This window comes from Malania oleifera, chromosome 5, assembly GCF_029873635.1.
Source record: "Malania oleifera isolate guangnan ecotype guangnan chromosome 5, ASM2987363v1, whole genome shotgun sequence".
In the NCBI taxonomy this organism is placed as follows: Eukaryota; Viridiplantae; Streptophyta; class Magnoliopsida; order Santalales; family Ximeniaceae; genus Malania; species Malania oleifera.
The window spans coordinates 38,521,831-38,541,833 of NC_080421.1; the positions used below are offsets into that span (position 1 = coordinate 38,521,831).

General features: G+C 38.2%; 1 pseudogene; it reads right to left on the minus strand.

Annotated features, from left to right (window-relative positions):
* Positions 1 to 2,597: 2,597 nt before the first annotated feature.
* On the minus strand, positions 2,598 to 10,081 carry LOC131155931 (LRR receptor-like serine/threonine-protein kinase FLS2; annotated as a pseudogene).
* Positions 10,082 to 20,003: the final 9,922 nt, after the last annotated feature.

The window sequence follows — 20,003 nt, forward strand, 5'->3', positions numbered from 1 at the left end:
GCTCTAACTATGTGAGATGCCTTTTGTAGGACAACCTTATGAGGTTAGTGGGTTAAAGTGGACAATATCTCACCGGAGTTGAGCTTAAGACCGTTACATTTGGTATTAGAGCCACCTTAGGAGTACTATCATATGTGGGTGGCTCCTACATGGAGGTGTAAGACACTTTGACGAGGGGGTCAAAGATCAAAGGGGAGAGCATGTCATGGTCCCATATTGAATGTGTACAAGGAAGATCTTTGGTTTATAAATATGGTTTTGACTCCAACTAAGTGAGATGTCTTTTATAGGATAAAGTCGCGAGGTCAGTGGGTCAAAGAGGACAATACCTCACTAGAGTTGAGCCTAAGACCATTATAGTGGGAGATGAGTAGGAATTGGTGGAGTAGCAGCCTGCATGCACATCGCAAATCGGGAGAGGACTTTAGGAAGGAGGAGGAAGGAGAAAGAGAGAGAATTTTACAATAATACCATCATAAATGGCAAAAAAATCATCATTTTCCATGCTTCTCAAAGAAAAGTTCTTTCAAAAAGTGATTTTAAAAAAGTAATTTTTTTTTGAAAAACGTGTACTATAAGTCAAATATCTTCTTTTTTGGGAAATCATTTATTTTAAGTGATAAGTGCTATAATGCTTCTTTTTTAAGTCTTCTAAATCGGAGACTAATTAAGCTCTTTTGATTGGTGCTCATGAGCAAATGAAAACGGATGTATATATATATTTCTACAATCTGAAAACCGATAACATCAAAGTCCCAAACATTTATTTGAAGGATCTCTTGATGGAACATATTATCAATTCATATAAAATCACATAACAACCATATATGATAAATTCATTATTGTTGTGAAGTTTGACACAAGAAAGAATGAAATATAATAGTTACAGAGTAAGAATATGTTAACACACTACGACTAGTCTTATTAATTTGCTCAATTATCTAAGGGAGTATATAAACCATGTTCACAAATTAAATTTGTATTTAAATTAATTAATAGTAAATTTATTTAAACTATTATTTCATTAAAATGAGATTTCTCAAACTTTCTAGTGAGTATTTTATAGCTTTATTACTTCTAAAATCAGTTTTAGAATGCTTTGGTTCTAGTTGTCATGGAGGTCCGGCTCCTTGGGCTTAATAGAATTAACAAGAAATAACCGATACCTCCAAGTACTTGGCCCAAATATTTTTAATTGATTTACGGTGGTTTATATAAAATAAAAAATCTTCAGTCATTTAGAAACTCTAAAATGACTTTTTTTTGCATATTCATTGAGCAAGTAAAACTAAAAATTAAGCTAAAACTTAGTGTAAGGAATATGCACTAAGATTGAGAAAAAAAATGTAAATATCAAGTATTGATGATAATGTAGTTAGATGCTTTCAAATTATGGATTTAGTGGAGAAGTAAATTAATGCAACTCTATGGGTGTAGGGGTAAGTAAATGCAACTTTGTTAGAAATGAATAAAAAAATTAAAGTAAAAGAATTTACATAGTTGGATATAGTGTTGAGCTTAATGCATATCTTGCCAAGCTCATTAATATTTCAATCTTAGGTTATAATTATATATAATTCATATGTAAAAATTTAAAAGTATCCTTAATAATCTACCTTAATTTAAAAATATTGTAACATATTCCTTCATGCGAAATGGTAGGCAAATCTTTGTAAATTAATATGAACAATTTCCCATCTCTCTCTCTCTCTCTCTCTCTCTAACTTCTTCATCATACCAAATCTATTCATTTATTGCTTGTCTCTTAGTAAAAGCTCTTTGCTTCTTTTTGCGCGTCCATGGAATCCGGGATTCACTTGATCAGATTAGAACCTATAAAGGCTAGCTAGCTGTCTTTATATGGAAGACATGAGCGCCGAGAAACATTAAATGTCTACCACTAAAGACTATATATATCAAACCAAGTGTCCAATATGCTCTCTTACTTGGTGCTAATATAAAACTGCATTTCCAAAAAAATAAAATAAAAAAATACTATATTCCTTGTTCTCCATCCTATTTAAATTAACATAAACTATCAGATATTTCAAAAATTGTATCCCAAATCATGGAATTAAACCTTAATAAACAAATGATACAATGATTCATTTAAGAAACAAAAGCAAAAGTACTCTCAGGGTGTGGTTCAAGTGGTAGTGCGGGTTGCAGGAGTGCCTCTCACGAGGTCAGGTGTTCAAACCCTCTCGGATTCGTTTCCGTCCCTGAATTCTTGAAATTTACCTCTCTTTGGAGTTATGGGATCGATTTCAAGGGGCGTGGAATTAGTTACATGGACCATAAAATGTACACGTGGAAACTCGGTGTGTAACCAAAAAAAAAAAAAAGGAAGCAAAAGCTCCAACTAAATAAACAAATAAATAAATCCAAGGACCCAAAAAAGCATGTGATAGTGGTCATAAAGTTCACGTTCTTTCTTTTATCAAAATATATATTTTCACCCAACAAAAAGAAAGATTAGGACTGTCGGACATTTCTTTTAAGGCAAATTCTTATTGACGACAAGGCTTCACATGAGCTCGTAGGTAGGAATAAGACACGATACCAACGTAGAGCATAAACCATCAGTCTAGGAAGACCTAATCACCACTGCAAGGAGCCAGTCCCGCTGCCTTTCCACACAAGCCTGGGTTTTCACTGTAAGCTGATGCCGGTGCTTCTCTGAAAACGGCGCCGTTTGGGATTGGACCAACCAGTTTATTATAGGAGAAATCAATGGACTCCAGGCTAGTCATGTTGGACAGCGATGTCGGGATTCTCCCCGAGAGAATGTTATGGGAAACATTGAGAGCCTCCAGCAATGTAAGCTTCCCCAGGTTTTGAGGAATTGTTCCTGAGAATGAGTTGCTGCTGAGGTCCAAGCCGTTTCGCAACATAGTTAAGTTGCCGATCTCTGTGGGTATGCTGCCGGTGAGGCCATTTCTGCTCATATTTAGTGTCAATAAACTCTTGCAATTTCCGAGCTCTTCGGGAATGGATCCTGTGAATTGGTTACTCGACACGTCCAGATAATTGAGGTTAGCTAAATTGCCAAAACTCGGAGGGATCATGCCGGAGAACAGATTGTTGCTGAGATTAACATACAAGAGTGTTGGATGGACTCCGAACATGTTCAAAATATATCCGGTTAATCGGTTGCTATCGAAACGGACTCTAATTAGTCCTGAGCAATTCCTCAAGCAATCCGGCGGCGACCCAGTAAAACTATTGGTATTCACTGTTAAATATTGTATGGAAAAACCATTGCATAGTTGGGGTGGCAGTACTCCTGATAAGTTGTTGTTTGAAAAGCTAACGAAGCTTAAAGATTTGCTGTACCTCCCAAAATCCTCTGGAATACGGCCTGATAGTTTATTGGACGTGACAGAGAATCCTTCTAGGTTACTTAGGCCAGAAATGGTCTCAGGCACCACTCCTTGGAGCTGATTAAAGCTTAAATCAAAAACGACAATGGAGGAAAGATTTCCAGCTTCCAAAGGAATTGTGCCACTAAGATTGTTGTAGAAAAGTTGTAATGTGTTGAGGCTTCTGAGATTCCAGAGTGTTGGAGGAATAGGACCATCGAGCTGGTTTCTTGAAAGGTCTAATGACTCCAGCTCCTTCAATTCCCCAACCTCCGAGGGGATGGGGCTAGATAGTTTATTGTTGTATAGAAAAAGGTACTTCAGCTTTTTCAACAGGCCTATCTGTGGCGGAATGCTGCCAGTAAAGTTATTGTTTTGAAGCTGTAAAGAGACTAAGTTGGTCCAATTGGAGAGCAGAATATTGAAAATGTAAATGAATTTCAAATTCTATATCTCAAAGAGTATTACAAAAGATGTTTATATACACATGATAATAACAAAATGTTTAACTGAAAGAATAAAAAATTAACATAATAACAAATCTTCAACTGAATATATATGTAGCAGGTTGAATGCGGGGACTCTGTTTTGCTAACTGAAAAATGCTCTTGCAGGCTGTTGCAGTAACTGATAATTGGTTTTACTAGTAACTGAAAAATTGTTGCGGCATTGTATGAAGAGGTGGAAGCTACTGCTCTGGTGCTCTGCTGAATGTTGTTTCTGGTAAATGCAGCATTGTGTGATGAAGGCTGCTGGGCTGCTGGATATATTATCTGCTAATATGGCCCCTCAAGATGGAGATGGGGAATGGATATTTAACATACCCATCTTGCACAAGAGATGATGAAATGCATCAGAACCCAATGCTTTTGTAAAAATATCAGCTAACTGATGATGTGTTGGAATGTGAAGAAGATGAAGAAATCCAACTTGAACTTTATCACAAACTAAATGACAATCAATATCTATATGCTTTGTTCGCTCATGAAAAACAGGATTAGAGGCGATGTGCATTGCAGCTTGATTATCACAGAACAAAGAAATAGGCAAAGAAATTGAAACACCACGATCTTTGAGTAAGGCGACAAGCCATGTTAATTCACAAGCAGTAGTTGCCATAGCTCGGTATTCAGCTTCAGCAGAAGACCGAGAGACAGTAGTTTGTTTCTTAGATCGCCACGAGATCAGAGAATTACCAAGAAAAATACAGAATCCAGTAACTGATCGACGAGAATTAGGACAACTAGCCCAGTCCGAATCAGTAAAACCAGTAAGTTTAAGGGATGAATGAGCAGGAAAAAATATTCCTCAACCAGGAGAAGATTTAAGATAACGAAGCACACGATGAGCAGCATGAAGATGAGGTAAACGTGGGGTATCCATGAATTGAGCAAGAGTCTGAACAGAGAAAGCAATATCTGGTCTTGTAATTGTGAGATACAATAATCTTCCAATAAGACGGCGATATTGTAAAGGATCTGAAAGCAAATCACCCTCCAATCGAGAAAGTTTAAGATATTGAGTCATGGGGAAAGCAACAGGTTTAGAACCAAGAAAACTTGTATCTTGCAAAACATCCAACATATATTTACGTTGACAAAGAAATATACCGTTGGAAGATCGAGCAACTTCAAGTCCCAAGAAATACCGTAAGCAACCAAGATCCTTGATTTGAAAAGTGGAATGAAGAAAATGTTTGATGGTAGTGATAGAAGCAATGGTGGAGCTGGCAATTATAATATCATCTACATACACTAGAAGTGCAGTAAAATCCGAAGAAGAAGTCTTGGTAAAAAGACAGGAATCAGATTTGGATTGAGAAAATCCACAAGTAAGTAATGTGGTGACAAGCTTAGAGAACCATTGTTTGGAAGCCTGCTTCAACCCATAAAGACTCTTATGAAGTCTGCAAACCAAATCAGTTTTGTCCTTTGGTCCATAACCTGGAGGAAGTTTCATATAGACCTCTTCTGATAAATCACCATGTAAGAAAGCATTATTAACATCAAGTTGATGAATAAACCAGTTATTGATTGCAGCAACAGCTAATACACATCGTATAGAAACCATTTTTGCTACTAGAGAAAATGTTTCAAAATAATCAATGCCTTCCTGTTGAGTGTAGCCTTTGGCTACTAATCGGGCCTTATATCGTTCAATGGATCCATTTGAATTATACTTAATGCGATAGACCCACTTGCATCCAATGGTTTTGTAGCCATAAGGTAACTTAGCAAGAGACCAAGTATGGTTTTCTTCGAGTGCACGTATTTCCTTATCCATGGCATCGCGCCATTCAGCAATTTTAACAGCTTGATGATAATATTGTGGTTCAGTATGAACAGAAACATTCAATATAAAAGAATTATAGGCTGAAGAGAGATTACAATATGATAAAACAGAAGATAGAGGATACTGATTACCTGAAGATGGCAGGTCTGAACTGTGAAGAGAAGAAGGGACTAATGTAAAATTATTGGCCAGAGAACAATGGTAATCACGAAGATAAGAAGGTGGATGGCTGGGACGTGTTGTTCTTCGAAGAGGAAGAGAATTAGAATCAGATGATTGAGATGAAGAAGATGGCATACTGTTTGATGCAGATGGAGTGTTTGGTGAAAAATATGAAATATTAGGAGAACAGTCTGTTTGAGAAGTAGGTAGAACAATATCAGAAATTGATGGTGATGTAAGAAAATCTGAAGGTAAGGAAGCAAATGGAAATTCATTTTCATGAAAAATAACACCACGAGAAACAAATGTTTGATGAGATTGTAAATCAAACAGTTTGTAGCCTTTGATGCCAAATGGATAACCAAGAAAGATACAACGATGAGAACGAGCATCAAATTTATGACGATTAAAAGGAAGAGTTGAAGCAAAACAGAGTGCATCAATAACTCTCATGTGAGAATAATCAGGAGATTTACCAAATAAAAGTTCGTAAGGAGTTTTATTTGATAATAGAGGAGTTGGTGTACGATTGATGATATATGCTGCTACTAGAATACAGTCAGACCAGAAGGCTAATGGAAGATGAGCTTGGAAACGAATTGATCTTGCAACGTTAAGCAAATGTTGATGTTTTCGTTCCACTACAGAATTTTGTTGAGGAGTATTGATGCAGGATTTTTGATGGATAATCCCATTTGAGTGATAAAATTCAGTCATATTAAATTTTGAACCATTATCAGTTCTTATTATTTTAACAGTTGACTGAAATTGATTGTGAACTAAGGCAAAAAAAGATTGAAGTAACATACGAGTCTCAGATTTTGATTTCATAAGAAAAATCCATGTGCATTTGGAATAATCATCAACAATGGACAAAAAATAATGAAAACCTAGTAATGAAGGAGTTGCAAATGGACCCCAAATGTCTGCATGAATTAATTGAAAAATAAAAGTGGATACAGATTTACTATGATGAAATGGAAGTCTATGTTGTTTTGCAAGTGGAAAAACATTACATGTATGTTTGTTTGAAGTAGAAAATGAAATATGATCACGTAACAGATACAATCGTTCAGAAGAAAGATGGCATAGTCTTTGATGCCAAATATTAAATGACTTATGTGTATTGTTTGAAGAAAAACTGTTATTGACAGTATTTGTAGAAGAACAATTATTATTTGAAAAAGAAAGAAGATGATAAAGGCCATTAGATAATCTGCCCAGTCCAATCGTCTTCCACAGCTGCAGGTACTGGATGAAACAAAAAGATGAAGAAAAAATCAGACAACATGCTAGTGAAGATGATAGTTTACTAGCAGAAATAAGATTGAATTTGAAAAAGGGAACACAGAGAACATCATGTAAGACTAAAGAAGAAGAGAGAAAAACAGTACCAATGTGAGTAACAGAAACTGAATTTCCGTTTGGCAAATTTACAGAAGCTTTTACAGAAGATGTAATGGAAGTTAAAAAATTGACACTACTAACCATATGATCAGTTGCACCTGTGTCTATGATCCAAGGAGTAGAAGAAGACAAGGAAGAAAAACAATTAGAAGCAAAAATGGAAGATGAAGCTGATGAAGACATACCTGTCATATGCATTGAGGTTAAGGAGGAGCTACCATTGGGAATAGTGGAGGCTGCTAAAGCTGAAGATGATGGAGGTGAAGGTTGAAGAAGAGCCAACAATTGAGTACACTGTTCTTGGGTAAATGGTAAAGAAGGATTGTTCGAGATAACCTGATTTGCAGAAATATTTTCTTTCTTTGACTTGGTGAATTTAAAATCAGGTGGAAAACCATGAAGACGGTAGCATTTTGCAATAGTATGACCTGAAATTCCACAATGAGAACAAATAATCTTGTCTTTCTTGAAAGATTTTGCAGCATTGAATGAAGGTTTAACTGTAGCCATAGCAGCTGAATCAAAGATCGGAGATGAAATTGAAGTAAGCTGTCGTTGGCCTTCGTCTTGAAGCAGTAATGAGAATGCTTTGTTAGTTGTTGGAAGAGGATCCATCATTAACAAATGACCTCGCATAGCTGAGAAAGAATCATTTAATCCCATAAGAAATTGAATAGTATAATCAAATTGCTCACGTTCAAATACTTTCTGAAGTGCTCCACAAGAACAAGATGGTGAACAGGAACAACAAGGAGCAGGGCGATAAATCTGGAGTTCATCCCATAGAGTCTTCAGCTGAGTATAATACTGAGTGATAGACAATTGACCTTGAGAAAGATCTGAGATTGATTTCTTTAGCTAAAAAACTCGTGGTGCACTGCTCCTGGAAAACCTTTGTTGCAGATCTAGCCATATGTTTCTTGCATTATCAGAAAATAAAACACTGGATGCAATGTCTTTTGATAACAAATTTGTAATCCAAGCAACAACCATTGAATTGCAGCGCCCCCATGCAAAATGAAGAGGATCATTAATGGCAGGTTGTGGAAGAGAACCATCAATGAATGAGAGTTTATTTTTAGCATGAAGAGATGTAATCATGGAACGACTCCATGTATGGTAGTTTGTTTCAGTGAGCGGTGTTGTAACGAGAGCAACACCGGGACTATCTCCATGATGCAGAAAATAAGGATTGAGGAAATCATCTACAGTTGATGAATTCGAAGAAGTATTGGATGAAGAAGAATTGGTAGAAGCCATGAGAATTTCAAGAAAGCTTTAGGAATAAAACGCAGAAGAAGCTTCAGGAAAGAAAAAAATTTCGGAAGAACTTCAAATCTGCTTTGATACCATATTGAAAATGTAAATGAATTTCAAATTCTATATCTCAAAGAGTATTACAAAAGATGTTTATATACACATGATAATAACAAAATGTTTAACTGAAAGAATAAAAAATTAACATAATAACAAATCTTCAACTGAATATATATGTAGCAGGTTGAATGCGGGGACTCTGTTTTGCTAACTGAAAAATGCTCTTGCAGGCTGCTGCAGTAACTGATAATTGGTTTTACTGGTAACTGAAAAATTGTTGCTGCATTGTATGAAGAGGTGGAAACTATTGCTCTGGTGCTCTGCTGAATGTTGTTTCTGGTAAATGCAGCATTGTGTGATGAAGGCTGTTGGGCTGCTAGATATATTATCTGCTAATATAGAATCGGTGATATAATCCCAGAAAGAAAGTTATCTCATAAACCAAATTCAGTTATTTTCATTAGATTGGTCAAGGACAAAGGCAAGACCCCAGTAAGGGGATTCACAGCTAAAGCCAAGTAGGTAAGATTGGTACAACGGCCAAGCTCAGCTGGAATTGTTGAGTTCAAGTGATTCATCGCGAGGTCTAGCTTGTGAAGGTTTCTTAGTTTGCCCAATGAAGAAGGAATCTTTCCCGCTAATGAATTGTTATATAGTTCAATGATTTCGAGGTTAGAAAGTAAACTAATCTCTTCAATAATAGAATCACTAAAGTTATTAAGTCCAAGACGAAGTTCTTTGAGATTGGAAAGCTTCGCAATATCTTTTGGCAACGGTCCTTGAAATAAGTTGTTAGTGAGATTTAAGTATTCAAGCATGTGCAGATTGGAAAATACCAGTTTGGGTATTGTTCCAACTAGTTTATTTAGCGACAGATCAAGGTACTTTAAGTTACGAAACTCCAATATGAACTTTGGGAACTCGGATTTAATTTCGTTATAAGAAAAACTTAGGTAAGTAAGCGAAAGAGAACCAGAATTGTTTGACCACTCTACAAATTCAAAGTAATTTGCTCCAATGTCTAAGTAGTTTAGCATTTGAAGATTCATAATTTGGTATGGGATGGTACCTTCAAAATAGTTATTGTACAAACTAACATACCAAAGCTGGGTCAATTCCCAGAATGTAGAAGGAATATTGCCGATGAAATTATTACTGCTGAAGTCCAAATACACGAGCTTTGAGAGTTCAGAAATAGTTGATGGTAATAATCCTTTGAAGTTGTTGTTGCTGAGGTTGAAACGTTCGAGATTTGGAAATGAAGTGAAGCTAAAAGTTTCAAGTGTGCCGATGATCGTGGCATTGAATAGATTTATCTCTATAATGGAATGAACCATGTTGCAAGTAACACGAATCCATAAGCAATGGTTTGTGAGGTTGGATTGGGACCAAGAACTAAGAGAAGAAGAAGAAGATAAGCTAAGCTTCCATTTTATCAAAGCTTCTGCTTCTGAATCTGTTGCTAATGTGATATTCAACGAAAGTAAGGAGAGAAAGAGAAACGGAGTAAAAACAAAAGAAGGCTTCCAAAGCATTTTCATGCTGAACAACTTTTGCTAGCTCTAGACTCTTGAGTAATTAATTCCACGGATCGGTTTTCTTTTATAGATGTCATTATGTGCAGGAACAAAACAGCGCACATGGAAAATAAAGAGAGATTTAAGGTCATTATCTTTAAAAATCGATAAATACAATCATAATATAGGGGAGAAAGTGGGGGGGGGGGGGAGGTCTTGAAAGTCTTGACAGTGTCAAACAAAAACTTATTTTTAATATATATAGGACGAAATACTACCCCTATAGGTTTCTTTTAAAAAAGGGAGGGGAGCTCTGCGTACATAATTGATTAGTATATATGCATCTTATTTATTTATTTTTATAATGAAATTAGATAGGAAAGGGGAAAGAAATCTTACGCATGTGCACACACACATGCACATACTATACAATGAAACGGGTCATTTTACCGTCCTATTTAACATATTATTTAGATTGTTCCCACCTTTTCTTTTTAGTAGAGGAACATTTTATTCTAATTAATATTTAATTTATGAGTATAATCTCCAAGTCTTAAATATGGATTTTTGCACTATTTGTTGCATTTAGTCATAGAACTATGTGAGAAAATGAGTTTAAAACAATATGGTCGAAAGACTTTTATGACTAGTACTAAAACCATTGAATTTTTGCAGACTTTGAGAAGGTTTAAAGTCGATCCATGTCAATTTTACAATGTAGACAATAGTAAATATAGTAAAACTAAAATATGAAAGCCAACAAGTGAATAAATTTCCTTGTATTATCTTGTAACCACGATATTCTTCCGCCAAAAGTGAAGGTATATTAATAAATAAATGGAGGTGCCGCCCTCTTCTTCTTCTTCTTCTTTTAAAGGAAAAAAAGAAAAAAAAAGTGAATAAATTTCATTCTTATATCCTTATGCCCTCACTACTAATTGTACACATCAGACCCTTAAACCATTAAATGGAGGTTATTCATTATACAGAACATGTCTTATTGATATGACTGAAGTTATTCTTTTGTTACTATTTCAATAGTTTGGAATATTTATTCATAGGTTAGATGCTAAGGATGACACCCCCAATGTTTTAAATAATTATAAGACAAATTGTAGCCCAATTATTGTAACGCCCCGAACCCGCCTAGTGGGGCCCGAAGGTTACGTGTTTCAATCACTTGTTTTTGATGTCAAACACCACAATCATGCAACAGAAATAAGATAAACAACCTCTAATTAAATACCAGAGTCTATCTATTTATATCTCATAAACAACTACCACCATTTGTTTATATTACATACCAGTATTTCAAAAACATAAACTATACATAAGCAATTTTTACAAACATCCCAAAATTACCAAAACGCTACCTTGTCGGAGCCCTAAACTTGATTTCCTAATGGACCTGAAAACATGATCATCCACTAGGGTGAGACACATCTCAGTAAGGAAGAACAAATCATAGCAGTGTGTGGTTGAGAGTTTAAATATTACAGAATATATATTCATTTGTATTTGTTGACTCTACGAGTCCAATCCGGTTTTGATAATGACAAATCACTTGTTATTTGATCTATGCATTGAGTTTGTGAACATGATCTATATTAAGCATGCACGTAAAGATAACAAGTCATGGAAGCCATAAAGTAAAGTTGACAAATCTTGGCAAGATCCATGGAACTCAAAGAGTACGAGAATCAAGATGCAAGTGGCAAAGTTTAAGAACATCTTGGGAATGGATATTTAGAACTCATGTACTTACATTTTCATATGATTTAATTTGAGGCTCAACATATACCCTAGAATGACTTTAGGACTCATGCATTTCATGAACATCATTAGGGGACATTCATGGACTTAGAAATATTGTTAAAACCTTGGAAAATATTTTTATAAAAGAGTCAAGAAAGGGAGCAAAGTAGATTTTTAATTTAGAAAAGAAAAATTCAGAAAAAGGGTACTTCGGTAGCCTGAACTCAACTTCAGTAGCCTGAAGATTAAGTTTGGTAGCCTGAAGATTTAAAGGTGAAAAACAGAATCAGGCCGAGGCACTTTGGTTGCCTGAACTTGGACTTCAGGTGCCTGAACTCACCACTTTAGGAGCCTGAACCCCACTTTAGGAGCCTGAACCCCACTTTGATTGCCTGAACTTGCCAGAAAACTTAAAAATTAGATTTTTATTAATAGAACTTGCGAGCTTTTTCTTTGATCCAACGATTGAGATCAATCATAAGGGTAAGACACTAAAAATACTGAATATCTATGTAAGAACATGAACTGTGAAATATGGGTTTAATTAATGAAGAGCGGGGTAAAAAGGTAATTAAACAAGCTTTGATGACGAAGTTAGAGTTCGTCGATGAAGGCCTCATATTTCTCATCGATGAGGAGTAGGTGTTCGTCGACAAGGAGAAGTCGAGAGGTATTGGGAGGTGCAACGAAATTCAGGGCTCGTCGAAGAGGAGAAGCCGAGGGGTTTCAGAAATTCGAAAATCTCAGGCTCATCGACGAGATTATGGTCTCACCGACGAGAAGACTATAAGGCCTCGTCGACAAGGATGCAATTCATTGACAAGAACTACTGAGTCAAGGGTACTATAAATATCCATTTTCATTACTTCTCAGCTAAGAAATTTCATTTTCTCTCTCTATCTCTCTAGAAATTCAATTTGCTCTCCATCTCTCTAGATTTCTTTGTCGTACGTCACGAGAATCGTTAATCCGAAGTTACCACGAGGATCATGGAAGGATTCTCTACAAGTTATACGGATTAGAATTTCAGTTCGGCCATTTTCGGGTTTTGGTGTAAAATCGAGGTAAGGCTTGGTTTTCATTTCTGTTCCAGTAGTTTTGTAGAGAATGGAGTCGTGAGTATATTTTGTACTGTAAGTTGTAGGTTTTGGAATTCAGTTCGCTGTTTAGGGACCTTAGAGTTTGGGATTCGCTATTTGGGGAAAAGGTAAAGGGATTTAGTTTATGTCGATTATTTTCGAAATCGAACTCGGTGGAACTGTGGTCCACGGTCCTATGTGCATTTTGATTACTCATTTGGGGGGATCTAACAGAGAAAACTATGGTTTTTCATGATTACAGTTTTGGGAAAAAGGGGGCATTGGGTTGCATCCCTAGTTTTATGGAAACCGTATGTATATGATGATTTATACTGTGTAATAGGGATGGTCGCACCTTGACTTTATTTAAACTGTATATGTTAGTAAAACTATGATTTTAGATTTCCAAATGGGTGTGGTATGTTTGGTTATATGAGCATGCATAGTTGTGTTTTGTGGAATGCAATTGGAACTGGGTTATGAGTTGTTCCAAGTACCGAGAGTGTCCGAATCTATATCCATGGGCATATGAAATCGCTAGGCCATGTTTGGTAAGAGTGTCCGACTCTATATCCGAGGGCATGAGTCTTACCAGTTGATCACCAAAGGGTGTGAATCCACCAGTTTGTATCGGTACAATGTCATGGGAGTTTGGGACTAGCCATGTACAGAGGACGCCGTGTACCGAGGGTCGGCTACGGGCTAACACCGGGTATTATGGGCCTGCTGCAGGCCGAAGGGTGTGATGACACTGGGTTGCTTGATCATGTGTGCGTGTGCTTGTATGCACTATTGCAAAACTAGTACTGGAACTACATTTAACTGTGTATGTGTTGTGTATCATGATAACACTCAAATGCCACACACCGATATATCCTGTATCTTCCCTATTGAGAGGTGTCTCACCCCTACTATATGTATATATTTTTCAGGTCCTTCGGGTAACCGGAGCTAGCTTCTGTGTGTAGGAGCGTAGTGGTCGATGATTTGTGGGAGGTACCTGGGTAAGTCCTAAGCTTGTGCTGGGTAGTCTTTTGGGAGTGTTGGCTGCTACTTGGGATTGTGCTATTTTTATGGAGTTTGACTCTTTTGTATAGACTCTGGTATGGTACCATGTATGTATAGAATGACCTTTTTCCGTTGTGTATATTCTATTGTTATGGATGTGTATAGGGTGCCTGGGAACCCAACGGGGTCGGACCCTTATTCATTGTACTGTGTTTTTGGATGGTTTGTATGATACAGGGACAAGTTAGGTTATTAACTCACCTTTGGGTCCTAATACCGGGTTTGGGGTGTTATAGCTTGGTATCAGAGCTAAGCTGGTTATTAGGTCTTGTAGGCTTGGTTTGGCTTAGATGTGTGTACATACCAGAGTATAGGATGTTGGATATGGGTAGAGTTGGTTGAGGATTATTCCATTTCTAGATTGGGACTTATCGGTGGTATTCCGTGTTTTTCCTAAAATGACGATTTCAGTAAAAGCAGGGCAGACCATTGATGACTTTCCTGTCGGTGTGATAGGACAGACCTGGACCTAGTAGGGAGTAGTTAACATGATTAAGGATAGATAATTGTATTAAATGTACGTCTGTACATGTTATAGGAGTCTTCATAGAACTCTACTGTGTTTTTAGCATGGAGCCCAAGGATAACGACCTGGGAAGTGGCTCTAAGGAGACTGCGAGTGATGAGTCTCCTACTGTGCCTCGAGGACTGACGAGGAAGGTGTTGCGGGAGATCGGGCGGAGTGTTAGGAGATGCAAATGCTCTCCTACTAATTCGGGGTGCAATATTGAGAGGTTCACACGCATGCATCCTCCGACATTCTCTGGGGGACATGACCCAACGATAGCAGAGCACTGGGTGGAGAAGACTGAGAGGATCTTGGAGGTCCTGCACTGCACGGATAGGCAGCAAGTCCTCTATGCTACCTTCCAGCTATCTGGGGAGGCGGGTCGATGGTGCACTACAGTGAGTTTGCTGGAGAAGCAGAAAGCCAGTCTAGTGGAGATGACATGGAGCCGTTTCAAGGAGATGTTCTTCAACAGATAATTCCTGACTTCTGTATGTGATGCTAAGGTGGATGATTTTTCTGTTCTGACTTAAGGGAGTATGACGGTGAAGGGGTATGCGGCTCGGTACATAGAGCTATCCAGGTTCGCGCTGTATTTGATCTCGACCGAGTATGAGAAGACTTGGAGATTTGAGAAGGGCTTGAGGAAGAATATCCGTAGATTGGTGGGTATGCTTCAGATCCGCGAGTTCTCGGTTTTGGTGGATAAGGTCACTGTGATTGAGACTAGTATCAGAGAGGACGAGGTGGATTAGGAGTTGAAGAAGAGGCCAGCACCTTCTGGTTCTCAATCTGGATCATGTCAGGGATCTTGGAGGAGGAGGAATAGTGGCTCGGGTTACCACCAGAATACCGAGCGTAAGAGTTCTCAGGCGAGCCAGTTAGGTGATTGTTGTACCAAGTGCCGCAGATGGCATTGCAGTGAGTGCCATTCGTTTGGAGGTAACTGCTACAACTGTGGCCAGTCAGGTTACAGGCTCAAGATTGTCATGCGCTAAAGAGGGGTACGCCTTCTTCGAGTCAAAATCGGGGAAGTAATCAGGTATCCCAACGGACATATCGGGCGAACACATCTCCGGCACGAGTGTATTCGCTTACTCTAGCGGATGCCGAGCATGCGGGAAATGTGGTGACAGGTACTATGATGTTGCTTTGTTGACCTTATAGGTCACAACCAGTTTTGATAATGACAAATACTCAGGTATTTGATGGCTTTCGAGTGTATGTGCAGGTTCATTGTAACAGATCAAGTAATGGAACATGAAAGCAAAGTATGAAGATCCAAAAGATCTATTTTATATTGTAATTCATGTTATATTATGAGTCTATAATAGTAATTAGGCATATCAATTTGTAATAATCTCTGCATGTCATGCATGTAGGTTTCTGTAAGCTCAAAAATGCCATAGATTGACCATAGAGACCGAATGACCTTAAGGCACCCTTCGGTCGATCAGGTTTTTGGGCATACTTGAAAAGACCCTAGGTCTCTACACTTAGTGCACATTGTCCCCACAAACACATATTTTATTTTGGAAATTAATTGAAGTAAAATTGGGTAAAATTACAAAAATATGTGAGAGGTTGGGCAACCGAACCCTAGGGGTTCAAAACTCATCGGGCGCCCAAACTGCTGGAACATCAGCAATTTGACCAGGCTTCGGGCGACCGAACCTATAATGACCCTATCTTCTCCAGGCGACCAAACCCATGTCAGGATAATTTTCACCAACTTGGGCATCTGAACCTTCATGTTCAAAAAGCCCTCGGACGACCGAATAGCTTGTTTCAGTTAACTGAATGTAGCATCGGGCACCCGACCTGCGCACCAAAGGCTATTAACTTTGATTCAGCCACCCGAGCATAATTTCAAGCACTTGAACCCTTTAATAAATAGTTTGTGATTGAGTCTGTTTGGGCACCCAAACCAAGGTTCAGCCACCCGAACCTCGACAGGTTAAAAATATTTTAACCGTGGTAAATTTGGGTTAAGTTGGGTTAATTGTGCTTAAGCTATTTGAAACTTTTCTAAGAATACCCAATAGGTCCCAAATGGTTATATTTTTAACCTTATCTATAAATATGGGTTCATTTGTGAGGATTAGAACGAGATCAGCATAAAATCATTAACAAAATCCTCTCTACTTCAAAATCCTATTCTTGCCCAAATACTCTCAAATTTCTATTCCCTTGATACATTTTAGTGTTGTGAAAGTATATTGGTTGTGCTAGTATTGCTAATACTCCCAGTGTGCTTGTGTGATTGAGATATTGTTTTTGGGGAGTTTAGCTTTGGTTTATCCCATATATTTTCATACTATAAATCTTGTGTTGGGATAAACTAAGTGATCTTAGGATATTTGCATTGTTATTGCAATTGTCCCATAGCTTTGATTTTGGTGTGCAAAATATTTTTCTACAAGTTAAAATATTTTCAAACTACTCTTGTGCTTATTACATTGAAGGAAAATATTTTGAGCTAGTTTGAGTAATTGATTAACATCTTTGAAACCTTGATTTGCTATTAAGATTTCATTTGGCTTGTTTCAAAGATACAACTTGTTTAGAACACTTTTGAGCATATTAGTGATCATATCTTGTTGAGTGTGACTTGTGCAAAAATACACATCACTGAGCTTACATTTACCTACATTGTTGTTGTGCATTTGATTGATTAAGTATACTGCATGTATCTAGGTACACATCTGCTTTACATGAAAGCATAATCACTGTACCATTTCGTTGTATTTCAAATACTGTTGTATTTCCAGGCACGAACCTGAAGAGGGAGACTAGCCCTTTGAAATAGTCCCAAATTGGCTTTGACTCGGTTAGGAAAGCTAGGTGTGCCATCCTGGTAAGGCGTGTTGGTTGAGGTCAACCCTTTAATGGACCTGGTAAAGGTTGAGGTCAGCCCTATGCTAATTGACTTAGTTGTAATCGATGCCGCTCCACCCTTTAAGTGAGCTTTAGTGGAATCCTTGGGCTTGCGAGCTAGAAGCGAGGATGTAGGCATAATTGGCTGAACCCCGATAACATATCGTGTGTCTGTTTAGATTTTTGTACTTTATATTTACCGCACGTGTATGTTATTGTGTGAATGATGAGTATGATTTAAATTCTGCATATTATACTTATCTGCGCATTTGGGCAGATAGAGAAAAAGTTTTAAATTCCAATTCACCCCCCTTTTTGGGAATACACCAAAGCTATCATGTTTTTAAATAGAGCTGTAGTTTTATTTAATTCGGGTGCGACCCACTCCTTTATCTATGTTAATTTTGTGAAATTGTGTGGGGTGGAGACCCAAGTCATGGATGAAGTATTGTCTGTAGCCACACCATCTAGGAGTGTATCATGCTGTAGGTGGATGTTAGAAGATTGCCCAGTGGTAATTCAGGGGAAGTTTCTACCGGCGAATCTTGTGGTCTACAATATGTCAGGGTCTGATATTATACTAGGGAATGGATTGCTTATTCTCCAGTTATGCTGTGATCGACAGTCGTAGGAAGGTGGTGGTGTTTAGACCTCCTTGGGAGTAGGAATATGAGTTTATAGGATCGTGTGTGCGTTCGACGCCATAGATTCTATCGGCACTACAGGCGAGGAGATTACTCTTAGATGGATGTTAGGGGTACCTAGCTTGTGTAAGGGAACCGCCGCAGGATGAGTTGAGACTCAAGGATATTCGGGTGGTCAGCGAGTTCATGGATGTGTTTCTAGAAGATCTATTTGGTTTACCTCTGGATCGTGAGGTAGAGTTCGCTATGGAGTTGCTGCTTGGCAAGGCACCGATCTCTAAAGCTCCGTATCAGATGGCTCCAGCAAAACTTCAGGAGTTGAAGGAGTAGTTGTAGGAATTACTGGACAGGAGATTCATTCAACCTAGTGTTTCACCGTGGGGAGCTCCAGTATTATTTGTGAAGAAGAAGGATGGGTCAATGCGTATGTGCATTGATTACAGTGAGATTAATAAGGTGACTGTAAACCGTTATCCTTTGCCTCGTATTGATGATCTGTTTGACTAGCTGCAGGGTACGCAGGTCTTTTTGAAGATCGACCTATGGTCAGGATATCATCAGGTGAGGTTAGATCTGAGGATATTGCGAAGACTGCTTTCCGAACCAGATATAACCACTACGAGTTCTTGGTTATGCCTTTTGGGTCGACGAATGCTTAGGCAGTGTTCATGGATCTTATGAATAGGGTTTTCCATGAGTACCTGAACTAGTTTGTAGTGGTTTTTATCGATGATATTCTAGTATACTCGAGGAGTTCGGAAGAGCATGAGAACCATCTGATGTTAGTATTATAGGTTCTGCAGGAGAAAAAGTTATATGCTAAACTGAGTGTGAATTCTGGTTGAGTCAGATTGAATTCATAGGACATGTGGTCTGTGGACGGTATCTCAGTTGATCCTAGCAAGATTGAAGCTATGGTCGACTGGGTGAGGCTGAAGAATGTGCAGGAGGTTCAGAGTTTTCTAGGACTGGCTGGTTACTGTCATTAGTTCGTGGAGGTGTTCTCTAAATTTTCTGGGCCTCTGACTCGATTAACCAAGAAGGGGGTGAAGTTTGAGTGGACTAGTGATTGTGAGCAGTTCTTTCAGGAGTTGAAGCATCAGCTGGTTACTGCCCCGGTTTTGACCATTCTTTTGGGGAATGATAGGTTTGTGATTTATAGCGACGCGTATCTGAAGGGGTTGGGACGTGTGCTTATGCAGCAAGGTAACATAATAACGTATGCTTCTCAGAAACTGAAAGAATACAAGAAGAATTACCCTACGCATCGTTTGGTGTTGGTTGCTATTGTTTATGCACTGAAGATCTGGCGACACTACTTGTATGGTGTGCAATGCGAGATCTTTATTGACCACAAAATCCTTAGGTATTTCTTCACGCAGAATGAGTTAAATATGAGGCAAAGATGGTGGCTTGAGGTAATTAAAGATTATGATTGCACCATCATTTATCACCTAGGGAAAGCTAATGTGGTAGCCGATGCGTTGAGTCGGAAGTCGGAACCTGCGACTATATATGCAGTTGTAGCTTAGAATCACATCAGATAGGATTTGGAGAGCTTAGGTATAGAGTTTGTGCGTGGTGATTCTTTGCTAGTTTGGTGGTCCAACCGAATTTTTTTGAGTGTATAAAGGCCGCGCAGGCTAGTGATGCAGAGTTGGCAGAGGTTATGGAAAAGGTACAGTGGGGAATGACTACAGAGTTCATCATCTCTGAGGGAGGTGTGTTAAGGTTTGGGACCAGGCTATGTGTTCTGAACGACAATGAGATTAGAAGAACGATTTTGGAAGAGGCACATCGTTCATTATATACAGTACATCCTGGTAGTACAAAAATTTATTGAGATTTGTGCGAGACCTTCTAGTGGAGTGGTATGAAGAGGAAAATTGCTTAGTTCGTGGAGCAGTGTCTGATGTGTCAGCAGGTGAAAGCTGAACATCAGAGGCCAGTAGGGCCGTTGCAGCCCTTAGCTATTCCGGAATAGAAATGGGAACATATTTCCATGGATTTTGTGA